Consider the following 25,619-nt stretch of genomic DNA (forward strand, 5'->3'; position numbering starts at 1 on the left):
TGCTCTAGCATGCAGCAAAGTGATGCCTCTATGTGAATGAATACATCATAGAATCTATGATTTCGGTTTTCTTGCATACTATTTTGACATTTACTCAACAAATATTATCTAGTGTTTGAAAGGTCATCAGTACTGAAAGGGACTGAGGCTTTCAGCCCCTTTCATAGAGCCACACTCACTCAATAGCCCTGGCAATATGACTGGTGAGGAGTTTACATTTTAAATAAATACTGAAAATATTTATTTTTGAATAGTTCTTGTCAAATGTTTCTAAAATGAACTTTGCTAGAAGTATAAAATTATCTGTACATTTATGTTATAAGGCTACATTTGTATTTTTATACTAATATATTTCCTAAATACATTCACTGCAGATTTGGGAATACACACACACATACAGACAAAAGTGCATGAAGAGAACATATCTTCTACACTGACTCAGGGAATTACATAGGATTAATCCTGGATGAATATGGAGTATTCTTGATTAATAGTGACACTTGGCTAGCAAATCATTGTTTGGGATTCTAACGCTAAGAAAACTTCCTAGACAAGCAAGTTGATTTTCAGGTGTATTGAAAAAATAGTTTAATGCTCATGAGCATATTTCAAACTCTGACCCAGGAAAACATGGACATGTATACTTTCTTTAATTGCTTGGTTGGCTGGAAGAACATAGTTTATGATTTCATACACGGCTCCTTGGTTGTTAAGTGAAGAGAGCTGAAAAAATGCTGACTTCCATATTAATTGAATTTCATGTAAAGGGATAACACTTTATGACTTTTAAACTAGAGTTTTGTGGTGAGTCAGAAAACAGAGATGGAAAATGGTGGTCTGATGATGTAAACTTTGTTGTAACTGACTCAGAACGTGCCACATTGAGGATCGTTGATGACTTCATGGCTACCTCCATGAGAAGGCTCAGTCCAGAGTTCAGGATTATCAGTTCATGAAGGGAGTGGAATCTGCTCCAGGCTAGCAGGGGTCATGGTGAGATGAGAAAGGGGCTACACAGTGGCACCTTCCTACTGCTTAAAATGAAGAACTTTTTCTGAGAGTTCAGCATTGAGAAAGTATTAAGCATGAAGTATTCAGCTGCTGGGATGAAACTAAGTGTCCAGGGAAGAATGTTGTGGGGGATGTGAAACAAATGTAGTCTTAGCATCTGAAGTCCCTGTTTGAGTTTTCATCTCAGACATTGTAGTTTTCATCTCTAGAAGTTCAATTTCAGTCTTTTTTTTTTTTTAAATATATCTCCCATGTCTTATTAAATATGCTCAAACTTCCATCTAGCATTTCGAACATATGAAATAGTTATAAAAACCATTTAATGTCCTAGTGTAATAATCTCTCATCTGTGTCAATACTGACTGGATCTGTTTCTATTCATTTTTTAATTTTTATTTTTATGGGTTGTACTTTCTATCTTCTTTGCATGCCTGGTGATTTTATAATGGAGGCTAACATTGTGAATTTTACTTTGTTGAATATTGGATGCTTTTGTATTCCTACAAAAATTCCCCAGTTTCTTTTCTGAAAAGCAGTAGTTACTTGCAAATAATTTGATTCTTTTCAGTCTGACTTTTAAAGTTTTTTTTTTCAAACTAGCAAGAGTCAAGATTTTGTTTTATTTTATTATTGATAGAAAGACACTGTTACAGCCAAAATCGGCAAAGACACTAAAGAAATCCTCTATGCTTTTCAGTATGCAAATATATTTCTTCCAAGAGTTGTCTTGGTGTGATTTCAAGAGTTCATGTTAACCTCTTTTATGGAAACTTCCTTTTCTTAGTTGCTGTATTCTTGAAGAGCCTGGGCCATGAAGGACTTTTAAAGTTTCTTGGGTGGGACCAGAGCATCAATTAGTCTAGAGCTAAATTTTTCCCATTCCTCAGGCAAGAACCTGCTGAGTATGCTACCTGATGCTCCATGAACTATGAGACTTTCCACTGTGGCTGGTGGAAATAGGAACTATTGTCTAGCTCTTGATGACCTCTGGGACTTGTTCTCTCTAATATGTTTGGGTGATTATTTACCTACATGCACTGAAACACAAGGGGTACCCTTTGCAGATCTCTGGGTACTCTCTTTGTGCAGCTCTCAACTCTCTGGTACTCTGAACTCTAGCCTCCTTGGTCTCTTGGGACTCCCAGCTCCATGTCCTCAACTCAGGGAGAACCCCAAGTTCTGCCTGGGTGTTTCATCCCTGTACCATGCCTGGAAACTCCCTCCAGGCAGTGGGCTGGGGCAATCCCAGGTCATTTGTTTCCTATCCCCTAACAAAGGGCAGGGATTACTGCCCTTTATTATCTGATGTCCACTCTCTTGTAAACCATTGTTTCATATGTATGTCCAGTTTTAAAAATTGTTTTAGGTGGGGAAGTAAATCTAGTCCCTGTTATTCTATCTTCCAATGTTATTCATTCCATTGGAAGCAGATGTCTACGGGTTTGAGTTTTGCTCCTACATCTCACAAGCTACTTAATTTTGGAACAGCCTCATCCTCTTTTTTGCCTATTTATGAAGTGGGGATAATGCAATGATTAACCGATGCAGTCATATAGGGGAAAACATGTTATAGTCTAAACGATTAGGCAAAGGAACACTCATACACTGAGAGTGGGCTTCTACCAAAAAGACTGGAGCTGAATGAACCTTCTCACTCCTGGGCAAGATCAGCTGAGCCCTTTTCTCTTGACCACACAGTGATAACTATCTTCTTTCTTGTCCTCTAGCCAATTAACCACCTTGCCCTTTACCTTTCTGAACTTGCCAGTAAAGTCCTTAATAGGCCAAACAGACAACTCACCTCCTCCCAGAACCCATGGGGCAAAACACAAGCTTATCTGAAACATTTTGGCAAAGTTACACCTATGCAGAATTGTAGTACCATCAACAAAATCTGTGTGATTTGTAGTAATAAAAATCTCATTTTTTCTTATTTACACCTTAATTTAAAATAATTGTTTTCACTAAACTGTGAAGTAGAATGAATAAAATTATTAATTGAGAACATCTGCCCACTAAATTATAAATATATGGAACTTGCTTAGTTATAATCAGTACATTAACATTTGAAAAGAAAATGATTTTTTAATGCAAAGATATCTTTCTTCTGACATATTAAAATTCCAACGTACTAATGTAGTAACGTGAGAAAAAAATAATAAAATCCTATGGCTTTTTTATTGCATGTTTATTTAGGCCGAACCAGTATGAGGCAGCGAGATTAATTACTTTTATACCGTTAAGTACTGTACATAGTTAATTATTTCATCTACGTTGTGTCTGAGCCAAACCTGTGAATTACTATTCATGCAGGGCAATGATGATAATTTATGTACTCCCTCTATGCTACAGCTTGTTAATATATTATTTTTGATTTGAAACTAGATGTTAAAAGTTTGCAAGAGGCTTTTAAAGACTACCCCATGACATAAGTTCTAAAATAATGAGTTTCAAAAATAAGGTTAACAACATGCTATGTAGGAAGTTATTTAGATGATGGAATTTTAATAGATTTGGTATGAAGAATGCTTTCCTCCATGTTTTCCTCTGATCTGTTGACACTTATGCTTTGAGTTGTGTGTGTGTGTGTGTGTGTGTATTTTGCTTGATTTTATGATGTGGTTGTTTTTGGGGCCGTTAGTTTCCCACACATCTACCACATGCACTAACCCTGGTCTCACCCACTCTCCCACTATGGCTAATCAGGTATTTAATTGTGGCTACAAGTACCCAATAGCTTCAAGCAGTTAGAGAGATGCTCAAAACTACCATGAGCTTTGCAAGATGAACAGATGACACAGAATCTATTTTTAAAATCTGAGATCAACTTCTTAAAACTTCTATAACAGGTTCTCAGAGATACTTGTACATAGCGAAGTGAAAGAGAACTTTAAATATTTTACAAATTCAAATACTAAACTTTTAAGAGATGTCATTAAAGAAAAAGGGCAAACTAAGAAGAAATGAGTGAAGACAAGAAGTGTAATTAAGAAATAAAGAGAGCTGTCATGGAGCCAGCTTGCTGCTCCTGGTGGCCCTGGATGGGCAGCGTTAGCATTTCCTGGAGTTTAAGATCAAGACAGCCTCAGGGCCCACCCCAGACCGAGACAGAGTCTGCATTTTAAGTGGATTCCCCAGGTGACTTGGGTGTTCGTTAGGGTTTGAGAAGCACTAGTCTAGAGGCACACGGAATTTCTCCCTCATGTAGACTAAGGGGCCATCCAATCACTGAGCTCACTGAAGCGTGGCTGCCCGTGGACAGAACCTGAGAACAGGACAGGCAAGCAGGGGTGGCTGGAGATTGTTTTCATAGGGAGCCCTGGAGTACAAAGAAGCAAAGCCCCAGTGAGGCAAAACTGTATACAAAATATATGTTTCACATAATACAGAAATCTAGCAGCTCTGTTCACAAGGTCTTTTAGAGAAAACTAATACAGACCTAGGCTTCTTGCTATGACTTTGGCTAGAGTTTTTGCGTATTTAGAGGAACTGAGGAACATCTAAAAGGATGGGAAGTGTGCCACCTTCCCTGAAGCCCATTCTGGCTATTTTTCTATGAGATATATACATTTTTTTCATCTGAATAATTTTCATTAACTTTCCCCGTTAAAATGTGGGCACTTTCTGCACAATTTCCTTTTCTTGCAGAGGTTTTCAAACTGTTCAACCACTAGAGGTCTGTATTACCTATTTTAAAAAAACACTACTAGCTAGCTGAGACTTTCAGCTTTCAACTTCAATACCTAATTGCATGTTTTAAGATTTAAAATCTCAAGACATAACACCAGGGAATAAAAAAAAATCACATCACTTTAAGAAATGAAGAAGGAAACCTAATAGGAGCCCTTCCATTTGGAACAAGACTGAGTCTCCCTTGTTATTTCTAGTAGAGGGCTGAGCACAGCCTTCACATTCTTAAACATGGAAGTCAATGGCCAGTCACAAATCAGGTGAACAAAATTTCATTTCTTCAAAATGCCTATGCAAAATAGTTTTTATGCCAATATATTTAAAACCCATGTTTAAACTTCAAAGCATTTATTTTCCTACTGCAACAAAATAAAAATTGAAGAGGTTGGATTCCCAGTTGACTTATGTAAAACATCAATTTTACTACTTTTATGCGGGCTTTAAAATAAAATTTTATTTAATTAGTCATACTATATAGGTTTAAAAACTAATGTCCTTTCAGTCTTATTCTTAAAAGTCTCTGTTGCCATTTTAAAAATGAATGCGTGAGACTGAGCTTGCCTGGTTAAAGTTACGATAGAGTTGACACTAGCTGGTGGCCTCTACTGCGAGTTGCATACCCCAGGTTTTCACCCTGTTCCATGTTCACCTGGAGATTTTCACTAGAGTAGTCCATTTGGGTCTACCCTCTGCCAGTAACATCCCAGGCTCTGAGCCTTCCAGAAACCTGAAATGTCCCATTTACAGGGCCATCCTGATTAGAAATGACAAAACCTTTCCCTAGCATATGGAGCAGGCCTCCTAAAGAACTCCTCACTCATATATTCACATATTTAAATAGAATGGATGAAAATATTACAGACATAAAAGCTGTAATTTACTGAGTATTGCACCAGAGATTTGGGATTCTGATGCTAGATTTTCATAGATTATAATTACGCCTGAATTTCAGTAAGTGGCTACATTTGTTGCCAGGCAAGGTGTAATGCTAGGAAGCTCACTTCCTTTAAAAGGCATTATTGCATAATGCTCCTGCCCTGTAACACCTCTAAAAGCATAAGGAGGTCTAGTGTGGCTTCCCTCTCAGTCTGTCACTTTATTAAAACACAACAATTTGCAAGTGTTATTTGGCATATCAGCTGGGTTCATTTCAAAGGCTAATATTTAACAGAGGGGAAAATAACTCATCCCAATCCTTTTAAAAATTGTTTTCTATGTATTTGCAGGCAAATTGCCTAGTGTTTTATATAGCTCTCAAAGCTAGGATTCAAGAATAATTTTAGTAATGTCTTGTACTGCTTGTCTACATAATCAAAATGATCAATTCTACAGCAGAAGGAAACTAATTTATGGCACAATAATTTGTATTACAGACCACCATATTTAAAATACTTAAGTTTTTCTTCATTTCCTGTTGCATTTCTGCCGATGACTGGTGGCATATGAATTAACAATTTTCCTCACTGAAATGTGACAGAAAAATATCTGCTTTATTCTATCCTGAACATTCATCTCAGCGTTCCTGACTGATCTACTATAATTCAAAATGATGTTAGCTTATACTTGGACCCAATATCAGTATAAACCTGTCATAAAATACTAGCACAGTGCTCATTTGTATTTTTTAAAATGCTGCAATTGTAGCAGTTAATTAAACAGTAACAGTAAGATCTTAGTCTCTGGTGAATTTGGTGGGTTATTTCTGGGAGAAAAATGTTTGGAACCAAGGTGTTGGAATTACTCCCAAATTTGAGTTGCTGCCCCTGGCATTGGTTAGCCGTTTGGGAAATTTAGGCTCAATTTCTGTAAAGAAAATGCAGCCAATAAGATAACTTAGCCCTTTTTTGTTGTTGTTGTTGGGTTAAACAAGAAAATGCAGATGGAGTGATTGACACGGTACTTGACACTAGTAAGTGTACAATAAATAGATGTTCACTATTATTTTCTCTGATCCTTTCTGTCTTCCTTTATACAATGGCCACACAATACAATGACAATAATGACAGTTATGAGTAAGTGTTGTGAACAATGGATAAGAAAGACCACATGTGTGAAATAGTACCTGGCACCAGCTGCTCCCCCAACAGTTCTTCTGAAGTTTTTACCTTTAAAACGAGATCCCAAGTTGGGAGAGTTGGAAGAGTCTCAAAGATGATTCATTCTTAGACTTGAGGTTTATTTTTATTTTTTAATAAGAAGACTGTGCGATTGAGATTATTTTGTCTCATTTTTTTTTCTGATCTGAATGATAACTTAACTCTGTGACCCTACCAGACAAAATATTGCATTGAAACAAGAGTCAACCAGGGACGGAAACCATTTTTAGAGTAGTTAAATAACTAAGGTTAAGAAACTTTTCAAATTTAGACAACACAAAGAAAAAAAAAACATAATCTTGCTTAAAATGCAATTTTCAACCTTTTGGTTATTCCACTCCTTGTGACTTAGAAATGTTTGTTTTCTCTAAAATGCTGTATAATATCTCTTTTCAAGAGAGAAATCAGAGGCAGAAGGACTTGAAGGAAGTTGTGATGAACTAGTTTATTTATTTTTTAGTTAGGGATGAAAACTTCTTGTTTAAGCTTATGTATTGTGCATTCTCAAAATGTTCTAGTTCCTTACATGGCTGGTTTTATGGGATCTTAGTAATATAAAAGGTACTGGGAAATAAATTCCCATGTAGTTATAAATAAATAACTGTATTTGTACTATTAACCAGCCTTAGGACCTGAAATTGGACTAGATATTGCTCTCTTTGGATTATAATTCAGTTTAAAGAGCCCTACACATCTCAGTCAACTCAACCCAACCCCATTTCCAGGAGCCTCCTTTTTAGTTCTGTGAGACCAGGGCTTCTATGAAAGAAGTGTATGGTTCCATTGTGGAATAGGGGGGACTAGGAAAGAGAGTATAGCTGAGGAGCTGTACTCAGGACACTGGTGGAATGCTCTGAAAAGGACAGGGGCCTTGCTGAGGACCACCTTACCCCTCCCCTAGTGTTGCTTAGACCTGCAGTTTCCTGGACACAATTCAGTTTAATTTGCTAAAAAGGCATTTTGACAGTATACAGTTTGGGGGTAAGTGTGACCACTGCATAGTGATTAACAAAATTCTGGATTTCAATCAGGGTACTAGTTGTTTGAAAGTTATCCAAGTCACAAACTCTCTAAGACTCAGAGAAATATAAAGATTAAATAATAGTTCTTATTAAATAACTATTTTTAGCACAAAGCACACATATATATGAATACGAGGGTAAACTAACTTTCTTATGGTCTAATTTTTCTGATACCAAAATATATCCTAATGATAACATTTAATTACCAATTTACTTAGACGTAGAACAATTTGAAATATGCTTGGTAAAATCCTATTTGACCAAAACAGTGACAATAAGCAAGAATAATGGCATTTATTTTTTTTTTATCAGAAATCACATTATTTTCAAAGCCCTTTAGGCCACAGAACTTCCCAGCCTCAAGCTACTATTGTTTTTCTCAAATAAAGGAGGTTGCATTTTTTTCTCATTCTCCTCGTGATAATTTCTTATATCTTACTCTGGGGGAAGTCTCTAATGGAGGCCAGTGAGGCAGCTACCCCTTTGGGGGAGTCATGACATCACAGATGCTTGTCTTTTCCTTAGCTCCCATCTGTTGGAAATAGTAACTAAGTCCTCTGCCTAAGCTGGTAGGAGAGGAGCTGTAGAAAATCAAATTAGCAGGAGAGAAACTATTAGTCTTCATTTTCTTGTTTCCAACCTGTGAACACAGATTGTTAAATACGCCTATTTCCTAATCCTTATTAGGAAATCTTAAAGAATAATAGAACATGAGAAAAGCATGGGGATTATGAGAAAACACTACCACTGAAAAATAACACAAAATGAGGATCATTCAGACTATCCGTTCATTTTTAGAGTTAGCTGATTTGAAATTTTCCATTAAATAATTTTATTGCTGCTTATATGTGGATGATGACACAAACACAATTCCAAATATGTAATTTTATTTAGAATTTTCTTATTAGACTTGAAGATAAAATAATTTAAATGGAATTACTAGTACATGACATTTTACATTCAGTGGTATCCCTGGGACTTGTTTGAATACATTGCTGTATTTATCTAAAATGGCAAAACTTTCATTAAAAATAATCTAGTGGCAATGTTTTATAGCCCTAACCCTCTACTGCTTAAAAGTTGTATTTTCAGGCCCAGAGACACAGGATTATAGGTCAGTGACAGGCAAAGTATATTTGAAGTATACCAAAAGCACCAAATAAGGTAGTTAAGTGTCTAGAAGAAATCACTAGAGTCATTGCCACAGAATCAGTCATTGAGGACTAAATTATGCACCTGGTTTCTTGGGAAAATCTGCAGTTTTAGGAAAACGCACCAGGTTTCTTGGGAAAATCTGCAGTTTTGGGAAAATTTCACTACACTTCAGAGCATTTTAAGTCTTTAAATCACCTAGCTTTTAAAATTCCACTTATTTCCCCTGTTCTGACATCCATTCTAAATATGTCTCTAGTTCCTGTCAGTTCATATTCTTCAATACTTGATTTCACTTTTGTTATCTACTCTTCTCTGTGGTTTCTGAAGACCCTGGCATACCCGCTGTGCCTTGACTATGCCATCACACTGCTGCCTCAGGGAAATCGCATTTGCTCTATTTCTGCCTGGAGCAATCTTCTCCCAGATGTCCATATTGCTTCCTCCTTCTTCCTAAGTAGACTTTCCCTAACACCCTTTTAAACATGAAGCCTCCCTTCCACTTTATTTCCATTTTCCACACCATCTAACATATTATAAATTTTACTTGTTTTTGTCTTTATGCACTGGAATGTAAGTTGTATGAGGCCAAGGATTTTTGTCTACCTTGCTCATGACTGTGCTCAGTGCCGAGAACAGTGTCTGGCATGTAGGTGTCCAAAAATACTTACTGACTGAACACAGTAGAATCTAATGCAAACTGTAGCCCTGAGTAGGAATACGTAGGATCTAATATTCTCTTTCAGAAGTATTCATATCTTCATGACATTTCTTTGATATTCCTATTCTAGAGGCAAAGGGAAGAAACTTTAAGGTACCTCATAACTGTTCAATCACTAACTTCTAGGTCATGATAGTTGCAAACTGAAATGCCATTGGGATTTGGGCAGTTAAATAACTGAAATGCCACTGGGATTTGGGCAGTTAATACCTGATATTGAAATACCCAGTATAAGGCATTAAAGAGTGGTAGAGTTTGTGGCAAATAGGAAAGTTTATATATTGCCCTATGTAAAACCATTCAGATTTTAAAGAGAAATTTAAAACTGGCTTGTCTGAACAAAACCTGTCTACCTGTGGTTCCAAAGCCCTTTTTGGCTACCAGTTGTGGTCAATAGGACCACAAGGACATTTTCTAAGTCATACTGTTTTTTTCTACCTCTTTTCCAAATATATTCTCAAGCTTGGGTATGTGACTGACTCCACATCAGGACAAGAATACTCAATTGATCAAATCTAATTACATTTGCTTCCCAACTAAATTGTATATCACCTTCCCCTCTTGTGATGGTTCCTCTTGGGTCCTTGGCATCTGATTATTGCAAACCTAATTGATTTGCGACATTTCATTAATAAAGTTAACTAAAACTAATTATACATATTGAATAAAAGTTTCCTGTGAAATGAATTTTTCTATTTAGCTTAAGGGTTCTTAATTGTTGGACTGAATTGCTGAAGAAGATTTCAGAATTACTTTCTCTTGGGATATATATATGTATATATATATATATATATTCATTCCTCCCCTCCAACCAATATGGATTGATAGTGATACCATAGAAACCAAAAAAGAAAAAAAATGATTAAATATGAAAGTTAAAAATATTGAAGCATTGTCCTAAGAAAAAAACCCTGCAAAATAGGTCACACAGATGCCTTTAAGATATTAAATTAGGTCTGTTACATTTGTCACATTATCTTAAGAAGTTTAAAATTCAAATTTTCATATTTATTCACATTTATTGTTTTATTCATAGTGTAGGCTTTTCCTTCACTTAATTAGTGCATATTGTATTTCTCTTTCAGAGAGTATGTTTTGTCGAATTCATCCATTGATTTATATCTACATTCTAGCCGAAGTCCAGGGGAAGCCTCCTACTACTTCAGTTGCCCGAAACTCAGCTGATACATTGTGAGTCAGTATTTTTCATAGGACCAATTCCAATGCTCCCTATTTGTTTAGTCATGTATAGATAAACATGCTATAAGTGAAAGGAAGACTAGCATTTATTAATGGTTCAGTGCTGAATAAAATATGGCTGGCCCATTACTGTTATACAATAATCTTATATATAACGTGAGATGCTCTTACGATTAGTGACTTGAATTTGCATTGCTTTCACTTTGCCAAAGCAGATTGGATTACTTGCTTTGCATCATTTAGGAATACACTAAGCTGTTGTATCTTCCCATTCTGTTCACTGACCAGGCTGGAGGGACCAGGAGGCAGCAAACTGCCCATCTTATTTTTCTTCTTTGATGGGGGAGTATTACTGAGGAGTAAAGGTGTAAGCTCTGGGTCAAAAGACAGCTCTTACCCCCTGACTGGTTTTATCTACAGTGGTTCTGGTTTTTTTAGTGGTGTCCATACTGTGTGCAGAAGTATTTTGGCCTTGCCTAGACGTGGGGAGAAAGAAAGCTGCTTTGGATAGGACTTTGGACCTGCAATACTACATTGTTCCTGTTGAGCCAGATCTCTGGGTGAGTCTAACATTTGTTTAGATTTGGGAAAGGCATTAAGGCCCGGTTTCAGATAAATAGTTATTTTCCACCAGGTCTGCACTGTATTATTACATTTCTGAGATAGACTAGACCTTTCTGGAATTTAAAAAATGACTCATACATTTAAATCTTCTTAAAAGGAATGACTAATTGATGGGAAAAGACAACAGCTCTCTTGATTCTAGCTAAAAGCTTTTCCTGTCAGCAAACAGAGCCTCTAAATTTAAAAGCTATTTCTTTGAGCTCTTTTGTTAAAAATATGAATATTGGTTGGGTATAGTGGTTCATGCCTGTAATCCAAGCACTTTGGGAGGCTGAGATGGGAGGATCACGTGAGGCCAGGGTTCATGAGCAACCTAGGCATTGTAGCAAGACCCCATATCTACAAAAAATTAAAAAAATAATTAGCTGGGCATGGAGCATGAGCCTGTAGTCCTGGATACTTGGGGGGACGAGATAGGAGGATGGCTTGAGCCCAGGAGTTTAAGGCTGCAGTGAAGTATGATCATGCCACTACACTCCAGCCTAGAGGACAAAGTGAGACTTTGTCTCAAAAAAAATCTATCTATCTATCTATCTATCTATCTATCTATCTATCTATCTTCTATCTCTATCTAAATCTAATTTAAATTACTATTTTCTATAGAATTATGTGCTAAGCACATCCAGCTATATTATTTAAGCAAGGAAAGAATGTTACTGTGAATTATGTGAATAGCTTATTTGGAGTAAACATGTTTCATAAAGTAAGCTTCATATCTGTTTATTAAAAAAAAAACCCAGAACACAAATAGCTACCATTTATATTGCTTTTGTTTTCTGTAAGATGAGATTAATATTTTAAAACTCCAAACTGGGTTCAAACTTATATTTATGCTTTCATTGAAAAATGATACTATTAAATGTGTAAAGGAAATATCAGCTGGATATTGATGTCCTTTTTAAACAGATAGTTATATAGCTATTTCAAACCCTTGATGCTTTGATGACTCAAAGACAAATTTGTTTTTAATTTCTTTCCTTGTGTAACACACGATCATTAGTCCAGGAACTAAATGTAATTGAACTGCTAGGTATGAGTGACTGGGAAGTAATTGAGGCTCATTTTATTAATGAGATCATATTAGTGACAAATAGTGACTAAGAACTTTAAGAATGTAGCAGGGCAATTATATTGATGAAAAATGAAAAACTATTGTTATCTGTGACTGTGTGAGTCTATTTTTATGTTGCTATAAAGGAATATCTGAAACTGGGTAATTTATAAAGAAAAGAGCTTTAACTGACTCCTGGTTCAGGAGGCTTACAAGAAGGCATGGTGTTGACTTCTGCTTCTGGTGAAGGCACAGGAGGCTTGCAATCGTGGCAGATGGTGATGGGGAACTAGCATGTCACACCGCGAGAGTAGGAGCAAGAGAGAAGGGGAGGTGCCACAGTCTCAGAGCAAGTACTTATTATGAGAGATCCACCCACAGGATCTGAACACCTTCCACCGGGCCCCACCTCCAACACTGGGGATCACATTTCCACAGGAGATTTGGAGAAGACAAATATCCAAACCATATCAGTGACATGCAATTTAAATAAAAATAAAAGCTTCGAATATGTACATTTTTATTAAAAAAGAAGTGTTCTAGTACTTGTTTGGTTTGGTTCTCCAACTGTTTAAAAATCAGCTTTAATTATGTCTATGTGATGGAGAAATGTTTATCATTATTGGGATACTTAATCTTACAGAAAGAAATGAGTAAGAAAGAAAATATTGGCCATTAAAAATGATCCTACATTTTCTTTACTTCTGCTTACTTGAAGCTGTCAGCAATGTCGGTAACCAAGGCAACAGCCATATATTTTAGTTCTTACTTCAATGTAACTGTGAGTACTTCTCACAAAGTTAAAAAAAAATCAAGAACCTCAACTTTAGAAAAGCACATGAAACATTTCTCTCTCTCTCTCTCTCTCTCTCTCTATATATATATATATATAAAATTATTTTTTGAGATGGAGTCTCTCTGTTACCCAGGCTAGAATGCAATGACAATTTTGGCTCAGTGCAACCTCCACCTCCCGGGTTCAAGCCATTCTCCTGCCTCAGCTTACTGAGTAGCTGTAATTATAGGTGCACCCCACCATGTCTGGCCCATTTTTGTATTTTTAGTAGAGATGGGGTTTCACCATGTTGGTCAGGCTGGACTCAAATTCCTGACCTCATGATCTGCCCACCTAGGCCTCCCAAAGTGATGGGGTTACAGGTATAAGCCACCATGCCCAGCCAATTCTATATATTTTAATATGCAAACAGGAAAAAGAAAATGTGGCCTGTGAGAGCTATACATTAGATAATCTAACACTGAAAAATTTGGAATTTCAAAAATATTAAATATTTCCCAAATAAGTTTAAAAGAGCAGAAAACTTTCTTACCAAGTGGCCATGAAAGTCTGCTGCATTATTAATAAATGTGTTTACAGAAGTACTGCCCAATAGTACTTCCTATGATAGAAATGTTCTATATCTGTGCTGTCTACTGAGCACTTGAGACTAGGGTAGTGCGACAGAAGAGCTGAGTTTTTAATGTTATTTAATTGTCATACATTTATATTTAAATGTAAATAGCCACATACAGTAAATGGATACCATACTGGACAGTGCAGGTCTATAAATTTTAAGCCATTGAATGTGGTTCTTTAGTTATTTAATTGTGCCAACCAGGTTTTTCCCATTTGTCATGAGTAGATTTCAGAATGAATTTTTTGGTTCTGTAAAACAAGCTCTGAAATGCTGTTTACACATCACTGGCTTAAATCAATAAGAGATCAGAGTTCTGTAGTTTTAAGTTGGTAAAAGTTTTAAAGGGAGATTGCAAAGTTCAGAAGGTCCTTCTGTGAACACTTTTTGTATTTCAGTATACTGCTCACAGATTGGGCTAGGGCTTTGGAGATTATTTACAGGAAACTGAGGGCAAAGTTGCTAATTAATGTTAGAATTGGTATAACATCAGTTCTTTGACAAACAAAAAATAGCTTCTTAGAATTAAGTATGTTTTGCTTATTCATCTGAAACTTAAAGGTTTGAAAAAGTTGAAAATTTTACAGAATGTTTTCTTCTGTGTTTTGTTATTCTTAAGCAAAAAATCAGTTATTTTGGAAGTTTTGCTACAAAGGTGTGAATGTTAGAAACCAAAGACTTCCCAAATACAGTACGAGGAAGGCTGATTTCAAGAATTATTTCCGACAGGAACCCTCTGGGTTAACTGTCCTGCTTTTTCTGCTATTGGGCTGATTGGGTATCATGGACAAAACTTCTGTTCGTTACTTTTAAGATGTAAAATAAAGTATACTGTCTTCGTGTCATCCTAGGATATGTATCTTAATACACTCTTTCCAGAGCTGGATTTTTGCTGAAAACATGCACAGTCCAGATTCCCAAGCTTTGCTATACCTAAAAAAAAAAACAAAATCAGAAAAAACCTTCCCAAACAAAACATCCTTAAAGATATCCATTGGCAGAACTCTGTAAAGCGTTACTATTTTTATCTCTAAGATCAAAGCTGTTCTAAATAGTTTTCTAACACCACCACTCTGGAGTTCCTTCCAGAAAAATTATTCCTACTTGCCAATCTATTATAGCAAAGAAGAAGCGTCATCTCTAATATTTATCTAGTCACCCAGCTCCTACCTATTCTAACTATCCTCTACTTTGATAAAATGGGAGCACAACACTTTCAGAATAGGACAAGCTACTCTTCATTTTCCCTGGAGGGGACTAGGAGAAGCTGAGGGTTTGTTCTTTGAGCTGAGTTTTTGTTAGGTTGAAAAAAGTCCTATTAGGTAAATCTCGGACTCTTGTTATGAAAAATATCATGCAGGCCCATGTAACAAACATTAGATAGACAAAGTAGCCCTGGCTAACCCTGCTGTGAGAGAGTTTAATGCCCTGCCCTGTGACTCAAGCCCATCAAAAGGCAAGAGGGCACCTCCATCTCCAATTTCACATTGTCTTTTTTCCAAATCTAATCACTGGAGGAAGGTGGAAGTATGTGAGAATGAGACTCTGAGACATTTGGGTTTACTGAAGGTGAGCAGGTCAATTGTTAAGGTTTTTTGGTCTTAAGACTTCTGAAAAAGAGCACTGGGGCATCGGAGAACCCAAATCGCCCAGGAAGTGGGTGAGAAGAGAATACAGTCATTTCCCTCCTGCTCCTCTTAACCTCTATACAGGATGAACACTGCTCAGAGCAATAACCATGGAGTCCTTGGCAAAGGACTTTCTCACATGATTCATCATCAGTACATGAATGGAAATAGCGTAGTAATTCTGATGTTATTTACATTTAAAGCCATATAAATACATACGTTCTTAATCTGTAATTGGAGGGGATGTGGTTAAGACTGGGATTTCATTATTTTCTGCTTCCTCTACTTCTTTCATAAGACAATGACATGTGTGGGCTCTTGTGCTCTTTCCACTGCTGACTCGTTAGAGATCTATTTACTGACAAACACACTGCTGTAGATGTAAGACATTTACCTGGTGCAGACCTTCTGGGATGGCATCAGCAAGTTAATCAGATAAAAACCCGGCCATTTTAGATCAATTTGTCAAATATCAAACCTAGAATGGAAAATAAAAAGATTAAAGCAATTCACTGAATATAGTCAGGTTTTTATTTTTTAATTTACAGAGTAAGCTTCAACACTGCATCTTAAGAATGTTTTTGAAGGAAATAAAACCATCTGGTTTACATGAAGAACATATTTTTCCTTATATAGAGTTAGATTGCATTAAGCAATAGGCACAGGTTCTTATCATCTTCCTGCCTGTGGTCAACATCTTCCCCAATGCCCTTGTAGATACACATTAGGCAAACAGAAAAAGAATGTTTTGAGGTAAAATAGGGCAGTCTTATTCTAAGCCATTTCTTTCTATAGACATGGCTACTAAACACAAGAATATGAAAACAGAATGATTGTTACATGTGAATCTATAACTAAACTTGGTTAAATGATTCTACTTTTAGTATAAAGCTTACGCAAATTTTATTTTACCATAATTTTTAAAATACCTTTTTAAAAGTTTGCCTATTTTCTTTTCTTTTCATAGAAGTAATGCCAGTATGTCATATAAATGTCAAGTTACAGAAGGATGTAAAATAAAAGTAAACATATCCTTACCCTTTATTACTTTTCCGTGCATCTACTTCCCAGAGGTATCACTAATAATTACCTATATCTCCTTCTAGGACTTGCATATACATGCATATAAATATATATATTCATAAAAAATAGATACACATGCATATAAAAATACATACACATGCATAGAAAAAACTATGTATATGCATAGTTTTTTCTTTCTATACATCATAGTATTTTCTTCTTTGCTTTATTTATTTTACTTATCATGGCTAGCAGATTTCCTGCATCAGCATATATAAATCTGCCTCATTCATTTTGATGGCTATACAATATTTCATTGACCGTACTGACACATAATTTATGTAACCAGTCTGCTATTGAGCCTTAATTTTTTTTTCAGTTTTCCTTTTGGCTGCTACAAAAATGTCTTCATAATATTTATATATATGCATTTTTATACTTACATGAATATATTAGTAGAATAACTGCTAAACAGATTGTTGAACCAAATTGTTTGTATATGCTAAGTTTTTAATAGATATTTACAAAATGTCCTCTATTAAGGTTATACCAATTTATAATATCAAGAAACTAGATTTTATCATTTTTTCTTTATCCGATAAGTAAAAAGGTTTATCTTTGTTTTGCTTGCATTTCATTAATTGTGAATGAGATTGAACTTCTTTTTATTTTCCTTTTGTGTCCATAGATATTCTCCTACTACTTTGCTCAGCTGTGGCTTTTGCTCACGTTCCAATTAGATGGTTTATTGTTTCTCACATTAAAGAGCTCACGTTATATTAAGGAAACTTCAATTTTACATGTAATGGCTGCAAATAGCTTTCCTAGGTTTCTTGTTTATATTATAACTAAACAGGTACTTTTTTACTCTATTAGCATTTATTTTTATGTACTCAAATTCATCAATATTTTTTATTATATACAGGAGGATTTTTTAAATAATAATTTTTATTTAAAGTTGAAGAGTTATTCAAGAAGACTGTATATAGATTCGTTTTTAAACAACTAGGCATACCAACTTTAGCATTGTTATACAGAATAATGTTAGCATTAGAAAGATCTATTAACAAAAGAAATTTAACATAAAATGATTTCTTCTATAGAATACCATGAAAATGTGAATTCTGTGGACTCTTTGTAAGGCACCGGTATACCTTAGAAAAAAAATTTACAACAAGGGTCAGATTTATGGTACCATTCTCCAGAGAGTTAATAGTAGTTGTCTAGCACCTAAAATCTAGAGTGAATTATAAATAAACTAATAGCAATTCCAAGAAAAATAGAAAGTAGAAAATATAAAATCAAGAGAGATTCATTTTAGAAAATTTTGTAGGTATATACAAAAAAAAAAAAGAAAAAATCATCCTCAAAAAGATGTATTGTATATTCTTCCTAATTTTTCTTATTGGCTCTATAGATATGCATGCATTTAAAAAATATGTAAGTGATTTTACTAACAAAACAACCCTAACAAAATTAAATAAATTTTATTAAGATGCCAATAACCCAAGACCTTAATGGCACCTTGACAAGCATCTACAAAGTACACACATACATGGGATCACACTTTTGATTCATGTGTTACACACCGATTTTTTCACTTACAATTATCTTTCCTTGCCATTATTTTAAAATATATAAATGATGCGTTACATTTTATATTCATATAAAATATATAACAACTATAAAGTTCTATTATATGACTTAATGGAAATTAAAAGGAATATGAATAATTGTGTGTACTTTCAAAAATCCATTCTGATAACTCAATAGATAAAAGGCCAGGACATACTCAAGAAATCATTACCCAAGAATCACATCAAACTATTACATTGGTGATAAAGTGGCAGCAATTAACTGTGTGACTGAGGGCTGGGAGACATCATCACACAATGTGTTTTATATGAGTGACATCATTTGAATGGGAAGGAGAGTTAGATTATTAAAGCTGGGTTAATGGAAAATTCTCATTCTAAGGGCATAAGCATTTGAATTGAATGGCAAGAAGAATTTGAGTCAAAAAGTAAAGTATATGTGCTGATAAAATCGTAAGTGTGAAGGGAAGTATATATGCTGATAGAGTTGTTAAGTGTATGGAATTTACTGGAAAAAAATGCTATGCTATGAGATTTTTTTCCAGCTGTTAAAAAGAAAACCTTGTACAGATTGTATTCAGCCACCAGGGGACTCTTAAGGGCTATAGAGGGTGATCGCTAGTATTTTATTTTTTATTAGTACCAAGAAACTCGGCCTCCTATGGGTAGGATATCTTTTGGGTATTTCTCTTCCTTTCAGACTTCCACTACTTGTCATGATGGCAGCCCTGGATTGATTTTGCCTTAACCCATAACTTACAAATTAGATGTCAGTGCTACCTGAATATCTACAGTTCTAGATTCAAGCAGCTGGTGAAATTTTTATCTCCTACAAATTTTCTCAATACCACTGAAAAACTGGCTGCTCAGCGCTGTTGGCACAGCTCTCGCCTCAAACATGATCACAGGGAACCCATACACATCTTCTTTTAGGCCAACATCAGTAAGCCCCTGTCAAAGCAGGAGACATTTGGACAGACCCAACTGATGGCTGTCAGAAAATCTACCTGCACTGGGTGAAATAGTTCAGGGACTGAATCATTTGGGAAGCCACTGGCTTAAAATACATCACCACTTGCTTGAGTACTGACTGGTTCGTAACTATATTTTACTACATTTTTGTAAATCATGCTTGTAGCAAATAAGCATTTATTTAAAAGCTGAAAAAGTAACATGTAATTTGAGTTGGAAAGCTGAGCAGTCTATGTGCATGTAGAAAATAGAAACTAACTTGTTCAATCCAAGAGAGAATTTAATTTATAGCATGAAAGCACCAAAAGGTAAACAGAAAATTTTGGATTTTTATGGGAAAAAATAGAGATAACAAAAACAGTTATTATTATTAGGGACAGGGTCTTCCCTTGTTACTGAGGCTGGAGTGCAATATTGTGATCATGGCTAACTGCAGCCCGGCTTAAGCAATCCTCCCACCTCAGCCTCCTGAGTAGTTGGGACTACAGGTGTATGCCACATTGCTCAGCTAATTTTTTATTTTTTGTAGAGATGGCAGGGTCTCAGTTTGTTGCCTAAGCTGGTCTCAAACTCCTGGGGTCAAGTGATCCTCCCTTTTTGGCCTCCCAAAGTGCTGGGATTACAGGTGTGAGCCACCACACCTGGGCTCAAAGGTTAGTTTTTAAAAGTATGTCATCTACTATGTTTAAAAAATGCTTTATTGAAATATAATTGATACATAAAAAGTAGTCATATAAAATATATTTTAGTGGATTTGGACAGGCTGTCATAGTTTTGTTATTTTTTCCAACAGTTGAAGGAATTTCTAGAATTTCCCATTATTGCACTTAAAAGTCAGATGACAGGAAAACATTAGACCAAAATGGAATATATCTTGTTTGCTTTTTTTAAAAAAAAATCTATGAAGGAAACAGAATTTGATCTCAAATTAAAACCTTAAACAAATTTTCAAATAATTAGTTTGTCTTAAAAAGTAGGTAGCTTAGTTTTGAGCAGACACTGTAAGTAATAGCTAAGAGTACAGGCAATGGAATTAGAATTCTTATGTTTACACCTCAACTGTATCAGCCACTGCTTTTGGGTAAGCTACGTATCTCATTATTACTCAGTATCCCAATCTATAAAATGAAGATAAAACAGTAACTATCTCACAGGGTTGTTGTGAGGATTAAGTAAAAAACATTTAAAGACTGAACATTGTGTTTTGAATGTTTATGTACTCAATAAATACTAGATTTATTAAAAATGTTAAGATCCAAGAAAACACCTCTTCATAATTATTCTAAACAAGCCACAGGTACTGTAGACTGTTTTTTTTTTTACCTTAATGTGCATTTGAATCACCTGAAGATCTTGCTACAATGCAGATTTTTATGCAATCAATGGGTCTGAACAAGGTCTGAGATTCTGCAGGTCCAGCAAACTCTCAGGGTATACCCAGGATGCTGATAATGGGGATTGTGATATGTGAGATAATTTCAGATGGTTTCCTGCTCATTGGTAATACAATGTGTCTCAACAGGGGGAATAAGGAGAGGGGCAGAAAAGAAGGTGTGGATGAAATGTACAGATTTCATATACCCCCTGTGTGATTCCAGTATTCTTGTCTTATCTGCTACTGTCACCTTAAGAACCACTGATTCGATATTTCAACCTTTTATTTGTTTTAATATTTTCTTTCCTTACTCTTTCTTCCACTTTACCTGTGCCATTGCTGCTGTAGACTGAAAAACTATATTTATGCTTAGCCCTTCAATTAGCAAGACTAAAGCATCAAATTTCTTATTGTAATAGGATAGTGTACCTAAGTGAGATTAGAAAAATTATTTCTTAACATTTCTTTTTTAAAATATAAGGATCTAAAAATATATTTAACATTTTCTATAGTTTTAGCCAAAACCAAACAAATAAGTGACAAACAGGCAAGCAAGTGACTTTGTGGAACATTTAGTAAAAGAAAACAAGGATGCCATACTATCAAAGGAGTTACCATCTCACGAGGAGGGAAGGAGATTGGGTATTACAGAAGTGGCCAGAACCAGAAGTGTGACAACTATAGACATTCCATTTGGTCTGAAAGGCAGGACAGAAGGTGGGGCCATTTTAAAATGGTTTTCCACCCTACTGGCATTAGACTATTAAGATCTGTCTAAATGTGTGTTTAGTTTGACTACTATCTCTCTATAGCAAAGACAATTTTTATACTTTGGCGTGTGTCCTCAGGGCCTAATATCACTCAGATCCACAGTATTTTCTCTTGTAAGTATCTGCAACTGTTGTTGATATATTTCATATACATAATTCTTCACTTTCCAAAGTAGATAAGAGGAGCTCTGACTAATATAGAATGAGAAAATATCTAAATTAGCGAATAAGCAGTAACAAATTCTCTTTAAAAGTACACAATCAGACCGGGTGCAGTGGCTCATATCTGTAATCCCAGCACTTTGGGAGGCCGAGGCAGGCAGATCACTTGAGGTCAGGAGTTGGAGACCAGCCCGGCCAACATGGCAAAACCTCATCTCTACTAAAAATACAAAAATTAGCCAGGTGTGGTGGTCTGCACCTGTAATCCCAGCTACTAGAGAGGCTGAGGCAGGAGAATCACTTGAACCTGGGAGACAGAGGTTGTAGTGAGCCGAGATCCTGCCACTGCATTCCAGCCTGGGCAACAGAGCAAGGCTCTGCCAAAAAAAAAAAAAAGTACACAATCATATGTGTATTTCTCAATATTCTTATTTTGTGGTTAAACATACAGAGTACTTAAATCCATTGACTTAAATAAAATTTCTACATTATCTGGTGAAGATGAAGGCATCTATGTATGTATTGGTGGACAAAAAATCATATCAAAGCTGATTGAAAGATTATTAATTCTACGATTTTAAGTTTTAAGAACATCTAGAATTGAGACTTGAAATAGGAAGTCACATTGTAATAATAGGAAACAAGGCACACTCATTTCTTACCAATTTTCCAAACTTTTAAATGTTAGAAAAATAATTAAATGTGAGACTAACAACACAATTAAAAATATTATTGGGAATAGGAAGGAGACTGACAGTCACTGACAGATTCTAGACATTTGTTTCTACTTAAGACAGAGAATGCACCTATTGAGGAAACAAACATAAAAACAAATTCAAACTCTTCTAAAGTAACTATAAGAATAATGTAAAGTAATATTTTGAAAGACAATTTTGATTTTCATATGCAAGAAATCTTTTTCCTCCTGGGAGCATCTGCTATGATGAGAAAGAAGAAAAATCAGATAGCAAATATTTTAATGTTAATACAACCACAGCTAGCAGCAATAGTCACTAGTCCTTTTATGACTGTTCTAAACATATACTTTGTTTTCTATTTCCAGTTGTGTAATTTGTCACTAATGTAATAACTAGTGAAACAACTGGCACTTTATAGTTCTTTAAATTATAAGGTTTTTTTTTTCCCTGTGATTGAAACATTGTATTTTAGAGCTTTAATAGGCTAATGGTAGTCACTTGCCAATTCAATTGAATATTACCTTAAATCCCTATAGATATTCCTTGATTTAAGATGGCTTTATATATTAAGCTATTAAAAAGTTGAGTTTTAGAAGCTCAAGTTCATATCATGAATAAAACAAAATATAAAGTGATAACTAAATTTAGGATGCAAATCAATCACATTTGCTGTTGCTTATCAGAGACTGAGTATACTGCTTTAACAAGCACCTAGGTGAAAAGAAACACAAACCACATGATCCAGTGATCTTAGGCAATTTGAAAAAAAAACATTAGGACTATTTTGAAGAAAAATAATCGCATTTTCCAATCCTTATGTATTGAAAAGCTGATTTGTCAGTTTGCTAGATAACACGGGAGAAAAGTGTTCCTAACCTAGGCTTGGACACTCGGTCACATTTTGTTGCTCTGTCTCCATATTTGTTTATTGCCACAGCATATCTTTAAAACAGCGTTTTAATCTTTACAACACTTGGACTTACTTCAAACTTCTAAACACAATTCTTAATTTGGTAGCCTACTTGGGAGACTCTGGGAATCTCCAGTCATGCCTGAACAGAAAAGAGCTAGGTAAACTGGTAAGCATGGGGCTAGTGGGCAGGAGCTCCCATTAAGCAGCCAAAACACGTAAATGTGAGGGGTCACTATTTTTGTCCCTGTAACAAATTCAAAAGCAAAATACAGCAACTCTCAGTTATCTGTTTGAAAGGGCACTGTGGCAGCACACATAAAATGACAGCAGACATGCATCATGCATTTAAACTATGAGTTTTAAATTCCTTCTCAGCTAAGTATTTTTCCTGGGCTTTGGGGAAGGAGCAGATTAAACTTGTCTTCCTTATTTCCCCCTAGGGTAGGAGAAAGTTAGTCATTAGTATTAATTAGTCATAGTCGAAATAACAACAGCCGTCCTAAGTAGCAGGAGGAACAAAAAACCAAAACAAAATTATATACACACATACACACACAACTCTGACCCCAAACTCAAAAGAAAAAGAAAACTGAGAAAAGTGTTCAGCCCACAAATTTGTCCTTTTTTGAATACTGACCCAGGGTAAGAGAGAAAAAGATTTAAACTTAGAATGCTGTGGGACAGGAGCATTGCCACAGCACCGATGACTGAAAGACATTTTTGCAAATTGCAAGGGAGACAAGTCTTCCATTGGCATCAGTGGAACCAGTGAAAGAAAACCAGTTTTCTTCTGAGTTGGATGATGGAACAGTTCATTCAGTTTAAGGTCAAAGAGCAGAACCAGAAATCAAGGCCTCAGGATGGGAGTAAAGAACAATGCAGTCAGAGGAAAAAAGGTGCAGGGCGGGGCGGGGCGGGGGGGGTGTGGCAGGGGGAGGGCAGGTGGAGACAGAGTGGATAACAGACTTGAAACTAAGAATCACAAAACTTAAGCAGATGTTGAGACTTAGCAATTATGATTGGCAGTTTCTATAACCTAGCCTTAAGCTTAGACTTTTATTTTAAAGCAATCACCAGAAAAAAATTAAAAGAAATTACGGAATTATATCACTGGAGGGGATCTTATGGGCAGAGACTTGAGGTTCACAGTTGTTAAATAATGCTCCTGCTATCACACAGCCAGTTAAGTGGGAGTCTCCATTTCCCTTCTCCCCATGCTTTCCTGACCCTACACTGTCAAGAAGGGTGGTGGAGAGGAAGGAAGGTACCAGGGCATCACTACGGAATACATCACAGCCTGAGAACAGGCTATGCACGTGGGGCCTTTATAGCTAGGGAAACACCAGAAAAAAACAAGGGCAGTATGGCAGTTTCTTTCTTAGAGAAGACTTGTAAGGGGGTTAAAGAATATGCTATGGGAAATAAACACCTGGAGAGCCAAGATCCTTAGGTGGTAACTAACAAGAGAATCGTGTTGGGATACAGCACCTTCAGGAGGAAGCATAAGTTTCTCAACAAAGTAATAAAGTAGATCAGTAGGGTGCCGAATTTCCTGCCTCTTACTGTTACTTTCTCTTCTCAGAATGACACAGGAAATAAATGTAGTCAAGTCCCAAATTTGATCCTAGGGGAAAGTGAGCACCCAAACTTTCATTAAGAGAAGGCACCTGAGGGCTGGGAGTAGGTTTTTAATACTTAACGAGGCTATTAGCAAACGAAGAGAAAAGGTCCAGGTGAGTTCAACAGCCAGGTCACAAGTGGTAGCCCTAAAAGCAGTGCAGAAGGAGACGCTTGGAAGAATTGCTGCTGTCTTCGAGGGGGCTCTAGCAGGCTGGTACTGTGAAGACGTTAACCTGGACATTTAAGAAAATTGGAGGATGGAGTGAAGTGCCGAGCGGTGAGTGAGCAGTGGCCTGCCAGAGGCTCTGTTTAGTCCTGGAAGCCAGAAGACCTTTTGCTAAAATCCTGTTTCAGTTACACATACACACAGGCTAAGGCTGTAGGGATTGGGGTGTGGAGACCTCCTGCTTCTCCTTCCTCAGTTTGATCATTCAAAGGGCATCTGGGAAGCCTGAGGGTGGGAGAGGTTGGCCCAGGTTGGAGTAACGTCCCGTGTCTAGGACCTACCGCTATGGTTTGTAGGGAGAGAGGTAAGGGGAGGTGAGCCGTGCTGGGACATTGTCTGGGAAGCAAAGGGCATGGATGGGGACACTCTTAACTTCGCCTCAAAAGTAGCACAACTTTCAAACGAACGCTCTGCAGAGTTATATTGGCTTCCCACTCAGATGATGGCTAAAAGACAAGAGTTAACTAAAAGCCTCAGGAAGAAAGTTTATTGAATTGTAAATTATTTCTGTAGATTTCTTGCTTGCACGTGGAAGACTTTGGTCAAAATGGGATTGCGAATTTCAGGGCAGGTAGCAAACAAACCCCCCTTGTTCCCTCCCATTCCAGAAGCCCCTCACCTGATTTGGGGAAGTGTGGCCAGCTCCAGGGGCAGGCGC

The 25,619-nt window shown here is 36.2% G+C and overlaps 1 protein-coding gene and 1 long non-coding RNA gene across 5 annotated transcripts in view; one reads left to right on the plus strand and one right to left on the minus strand.

The window, feature by feature from the left end:
• The window catches only part of LOC144579906 (uncharacterized), a 535,694-nt gene that overhangs the window by 181,339 nt on the left and 328,736 nt on the right, over positions 1-25,619 (plus strand). The window contains exon 1 of one of the 4 annotated variants that reach the window (XR_013528566.1): positions 11,163-11,452. The exons of the other annotated variants lie outside the window; for them this stretch is intronic. This is a non-coding gene — a long non-coding RNA (uncharacterized LOC144579906). Of the gene's footprint in view, positions 1-11,162; positions 11,453-25,619 lie in introns of those variants that run through there. 4 annotated transcript variants of the gene reach the window in all.
• AGTR1 (angiotensin II receptor type 1) overlaps positions 1-25,619 on the minus strand; it is a 43,989-nt gene that overhangs the window by 18,008 nt on the left and 362 nt on the right. Inside the window, exon 2 of the mRNA XM_008983695.5 lies at positions 16,002-16,085. The gene's annotated coding sequence lies outside the window, so the exon portion shown is untranslated. The remainder of the gene's footprint in view (positions 1-16,001; positions 16,086-25,619) is intronic.

This window comes from Callithrix jacchus, chromosome 17, assembly GCF_049354715.1.
Source record: "Callithrix jacchus isolate 240 chromosome 17, calJac240_pri, whole genome shotgun sequence".
In the NCBI taxonomy this organism is placed as follows: Eukaryota; Metazoa; Chordata; class Mammalia; order Primates; family Cebidae; genus Callithrix; species Callithrix jacchus.